This window comes from Cucumis melo, chromosome 10 (genome assembly GCF_025177605.1).
Source record: "Cucumis melo cultivar AY chromosome 10, USDA_Cmelo_AY_1.0, whole genome shotgun sequence".
Lineage (NCBI taxonomy): Eukaryota > Viridiplantae > Streptophyta > Magnoliopsida > Cucurbitales > Cucurbitaceae > Cucumis > Cucumis melo.
This window is the reverse complement of record NC_066866.1, coordinates 5,964,197-5,970,460: the sequence shown is the minus strand read 5'-3', so window position 1 is coordinate 5,970,460 and position 6,264 is coordinate 5,964,197.

Below are 6,264 nucleotides of genomic sequence, written 5' to 3'. Positions count from 1 at the left end.
TTCCATTTGCGTTGGCTTCTTCAGGTATCTGCCTCAGCAAGAAGTGATGGATCAACTGGTCGTTGAAGACCATGTTGACATTCAGTAGTGGACCACAAATTTGTGGAACATCTGCAGCTATTCCTTGGTCAGTTTATCTTCAATAAGAATAGCCAATCTTGTGCACTTGGCATGAGATAGTGGCAGGAAAGTATTTGTTGCTAGGTACAGCCATCCTGAAAATAATGATCACAATATACTTTCATTATGTACACGATCGTTTATAAAAAAAACTAAACCGTAAACCCTAAAATTAAACCATCCTTTACTTGATGTAACGGATCGTTTAATCCAAACAAAAAGTAATAATAAATTGAAACATTTATCAATTTAGAGAATAGAAGTTTAAACGAATTCAAAAACCTAAACGATAGTAAGAACAAAACGATAGGTTTTCAAGACAGAAGTCGAAATGTATGAAATATAAAGAAGGAAAAGTGTAACGTTATAGTAGGAAAAGTTCAGCAAAATACCTTTTGACGTTGTAAAGAAAAATGTACTGAGAGAAGAATGAAATTGGAAATCTTTGAGACGAAATGCTAGGGATTAATCTAGTGTGTTTGTGTATTGCGAAGTGACGGAAAACGAAGAAGGTGGAACGTATATAATGGTTATTTTTACCAGATATTGTAAATTCGCGTACATTTTTTAAAATGTTCAATCACATTCTTTAGTGTTTAAAATGTAATTGATCGCGTTGTTAAACGATTGGAAAAACATATAATGTTAAACGATGATGTTGTACAACTAAACGATCGTGTAGGATATCATTTATAAGATGTTCAATTTACGCGATCGTGTAGTATATTATTTAAGCGAATATGTATATATGTGGTTAAATGATGGTATTGTTGAATATGAACGATCTTGGTAATAAATGTAATTGATCCCTTTGTATGTTTTACAAGATAGTGTAGGATACAAAGAGTGAAATGGAATATGGATTTCTCGAGTATAAAACAAAGAAATTTTTTAAAGTTAAATTTAATGATTTGAAGCTTTACAAAGATTATAAATTATCTCTAAAATATTGAGAAATTTGTAGGTGGAAGGATGGAGTAGTATCAATGTATTCTTGAGTTGACATTCTTCTTTCGTTTCTCTTGCTGCTTTCTCCTTGTGTTGAGACTTTTGTCTTTTTTTGCTGAGTAACATTATTTTCCTTTTGCATTTCTTTAATTTCTCTCTTGTTTCCTTTTGTTTCAACTTGATCTTCTGATTCTTCACTGCTATTTGTGTCAATTTCTTCTTGTGGTTCTTAACTGCTATCAGTGTCAATTTCTTCTTCAGTTTCAGTTTCATTATTATCAAATTCATCCTCATCAATCAACTTTTTTTGTATCTTTTGTATTTTCTTCCCCTTGTTTTGCTATATTTTTTCTTCAACGATTACAATATTTCTCAATTGAATATGGCTTCATTTTGTTTTGTCTTCCTGGCTCCTTCTACTTTCAACTTCTTCTTCTTTTTCTCCATCTTTAAATTGTATTATCTAAATGTAAAAGGAGAATGTGCAACAAAATGTAGACAGACATGCAATATAAAGATCGTTTAAATATGTATATACGATCATGAAAGCAGCTGAGTAGCAAACAATTAAAAAATATATAAATGAATGGATTAAAAACCAAACGAACAATCATGTGAAATAAATAAACGATCGTTTAAAATAATTAAGTGATTGCTTACTTATGTCAAATGATCATTTAATTATGTTAAACAATCGTTTAGTTATGTTAAATGATCGTTTAATTATATTTAAACGATCGTGAAACCAGTTGTATATTAAACAAATTAAAACCTATGTCAATACGTGTGTTTTTTGTGGTCCTAAATGAATAAGTCAGTTGTTGTTTTCGTCTTCTTCATCTATCTGCAAGCACATAAAGTAAGAATGTTTAGATACATCATGAAGAAAACTCATCCAGATAGATAAATATATTTTTATTGTTTGGAAAAGAGTTAAACCTGCGGCAATATTTATGTTTTGGGTGTTTCTAAATCTGTAGTTGCTATTGTTTCTAAGCTACTTTGTGTTTCCAAAACAACAGTTTCCTGTAAAGAAAAAGAAACAACATAATCGTGTTTTATTTTATTTGGAAAGTGAGGAAAATTAAACAAAACAAAGGATTGGAAAATGAATATAGCACTAATCGTAGGACAATTTGTTGTTGCATACTTCACCATTGTATTAACTTGTTCATCATCATCAAGAAGATCAAGGCTACAAGTAGGTGATCTATTTTTCTCCACGACTTTTGTATATGCAACTTCTTTCTCATTCTGTTGTTATTGAAGTTTGGCTGATGGTGGTGCTACATTCAAGCTTGTCATAACCATTGTCAACTTGCATTTTATTTCTTTTATTCCTTGTCTTAATAATATTTGTTTGTTTCTATTTTTTCTTGAGTTTTTCTGATTTCACTTATTTCATTAAAGATTTTATTTGTTTCATTATTTTTTTTCATTTCTTTTTTTTTTTCCTCTGCTTTTTCTTTTCTTTCCTGCTTCTCAATATTTTTGAAAATATCTCAAAATTGTTTGAGACTCTTCTTCTGATGAGTCTAGAGGTGTCATGGAGAACTACAAATAAATAGTGATAGCAAAGTAGTAGCAAAGGTATTGATAAACAGTGATAGATTTATATCATCATCTATTCAAAATAGACATGGATAGAAAATCTTTCATTGTCTATCTGGATAGACATATATATAAGCATGCTCTAAGTTTACTTACATTCTCAGATTAAAAAATGTCAATGTTTAGAGTCCTCCAGTCACTTGTTTCCAAACATTCCTATGTTACAATTGGTGGCCCAACATCTAAATTGGAAAGTCATTGTATTTTCTCAAAAGCCCAATAGACTAAAGCTAGGGGAAAGCCTTAAAGGTATACAGCATCCTTGTCACTGTAGGATGCTTTATTCAAGAACTGATATGTTAGGATGTATGATAACCTCCCCCATGGATAGCCTTTGAAGATTTCTTCATTATCCAATATGTCTAGATGTAGGAGATTTATGTGGTTGTGTTGCTGTTTGGGAATTAAAAATGCTTCTAAGATATAGAGGTTAACTATTTTTTCTTTCAATGAGTCTTCCTCATTGCACAAAGCTTTAAAAGTTCTTTCTATATCTCTTCTTGTTATAAAGTCATCATGATGGAAAAGCGCATTTTTCAGACCATTTTCTTTTCTTTCTCCTAGATTTAACTCAAGGAATTTGTGACCTTTTAGTCCAGTCACAAAACAAAAGTCTTTCAACCCAAATTCTGCTATATGTCCATTGAAGTTGAAAGCAAGGACATTAGTTTTTTTTTTTTTTTTTTTTGTATGGCATTGTTTTTTTAATAGAAAATTCAGGAATTGTATTGGTATTTTGGCCATTTTAATATTAAGAAATTGGCCAAAAGGGTTGTTTGTCAAAACTCGAGACAGAATCCTTTTGTCTATTTTTGACTTGATCTGATTCAATGTTTCTAAGCTATAGTATGCAGTAGTTCTAAGGTTTTTTTGTTCCTCTTCAATAATAATGTCATTTGGATAGTGTTTCATCTGTTGAATGATATAATAAATAGTATGTTTCAAACAAGGGCAACTTTAAACAAATTTACAGATGTAGAGCGCTATAAAGAAAAAAATACAGAAATATACAACGCTATACATACAGATATTCACATTCTAATTTGTTACCTTTTTTTTCTTTTTCTTTCTTTATTTTACTTTCTTCTGTCTTTGCTTTACACCTTATTGATTTGCTACGATGCTTGTTGATTCTTGCTCACCATCTATTTGTAAAAAAGAAAACTAATATAAATTATACAAACAGTATAGAAACATACATGTTTGAATGTGGCATAGATCGCGATAGATATAGATTGAACGAAAAGAATATAGATTAAGGCCTGTTTGTATGCGATATAGATGGTGCTAGATATATGTGGATGATGGAGATAGATCGAAATGAATATAGATTCAAACCTTTTTGTATGCAAGGCAGATCGTCGATCGGGACTGTTCTGTTGAAGTAGTTACCAGGATGTAAACAACTGACAATGAAGACAATGAAAGAAAAAGTTTGAGCGAGTTTCTTCACCTTTTTATAGCCTCTTTATTTGGATGACATTTTTGTAATTACGATTTATTGGAGTTTTTGTAAATTTTCATTCATAAACGATCATTGAAATTTCTCTACACGATCGTGTATACTTAAACTTTTTCGTCATCTTTTACTGTTTATTACCTTATCATTTATATATATGATTATCGTTTACATAATATACAGAATCGTGTATGCTTATCATTTATATTTACAAACATGATCGGATGTACAATCGTTAATGTATATTGTTATCGTTTAGCATTTATTGTTGATCGTTTATGTATTTAGTAATTTATGAGATCGTGTATCAATTGTATATTATTCTACATGATGGCGTCTAATAATCGTTTATTAACATTAGTCGCGTGCGCGGACTATTAAGTTCGCGTTTGTTGGGGTATTTTTGGTATTTCGCATTGTGGGCCTATGGGCTTTTTCCGTTTCTGAAATTGTTCTATAGAGTGTAAATAATTTGCCGCTTTGTTATATTATTAAAAAGACCCCTTATTGAAACGATGCCCGTCTCTTATATTCACCTGTGAGAATGAGAAATAAGTGATTAAAATAATAACAATCTAACAAAGAATGAAAAATAAGTGATTAAAATAATAACAATAATCTAACTTAAGCACATCTGCTAGCTGATTAGAAGAACGAATGGGCATCAATTTCAGTGATTTTTTCATAACTCCGTCTCTAATAAAAAAAACTCTTCTACATCGCTCCATTCCTGAGTTTCTGCCTCAATCACAAGGGATTTTGGCTAATCAAGTCCCACGCAGTGGAAAATTCTTCTTCGGCATCAGAAAATTCCCTTCTCCATGCTTCTAACTAGGGCAGTAATCGCCATTTCCATCTAAGAGATAAATGAACACTAGTAGAAAAAGGGCCCACAATGACAGTTTAATGATGTCATTAAATGTTTTCGTGACAGTTTTTTACAATCATTGATGTGGGAGTCATGAAAAGTATTTTATGACAGTTGTAAAAAACTGTCACAAAATACGATTTTTGTGACATATAATAAATGTCACGAATGATATATTTTATGACAGATTATAACTGTCATTATTTACTTACGATGACAGTTAATAACTATCATAATTTATATTTTATGACAGGTTGTAACTGTCATTATTTAATTTCGATGACAGTTAATAACTATCATTGTTTATATTTTATGACGGAGGATAACTGTCATAGTTTACATTTTATGACGAACGATAGCTGTCATTGTTAATATTATACAACTGATATTAAATGTCATTATATATGATTTATGACACTTTTTAACTGTCATTATTTAACTTACCATGACTTTAATTAAATATCAATAAAACTTTTTCGATAACAGTTTTATTTTTCAATTTAAATGTCATATTTGTGTATTTAGTCACTGTTTCAATTTAAATGTCATATTTGTGTATTTAGTCAATAGCCCTCCTTTTTATCAAATCCTGTATTTCTTGTCGCACTGTCATTACACATACCATTACAGACGAATACAATCACAAATGGAAAAATGGTGCACGCTTTAATAGAAAGAAACACACTTTGTAATATTGTTTTAATTGTTGATACAAATATGCTTTGGTACGAACAAACTATTTAAATAACTACATTTAAACAAAAAAAAATTCCTACCAACCTACAAAAAAGTCTATACATCAATGAATTAGCGTAAATATAGCTTCATTGCTCCAATGGATTGTAGCAAAACCTAATAAGATAAGAGAAGGAAAAAAATGATTCAACAAGACTCATTCACCCAAATAAACACATCACATTCACTTCATGACAAACAACACACTTCAACAACATAGAGCACAAACTAAGATAAATTACATACACACTTCAACAACACTTCATGATCAACAAAACACTTTAACAACATGATAGAACACCGATTTGGTGATTCTACTTTTATTGATATCCAAATGTAATTACAATATTTGATGAAAACAGAAAGCAAACAACACTACTAGGATCTCAATCCTTCCCTAACTGAAACCAAGATACAATATTCAAATTTAACAGAAAATAAAAGACAGAACAAGAAACCAGAAAGCAAGGAAAATTCAGAACCAATGTACTACTCCCCCTGTCTCTCAAGGAGTGAGTTAGCC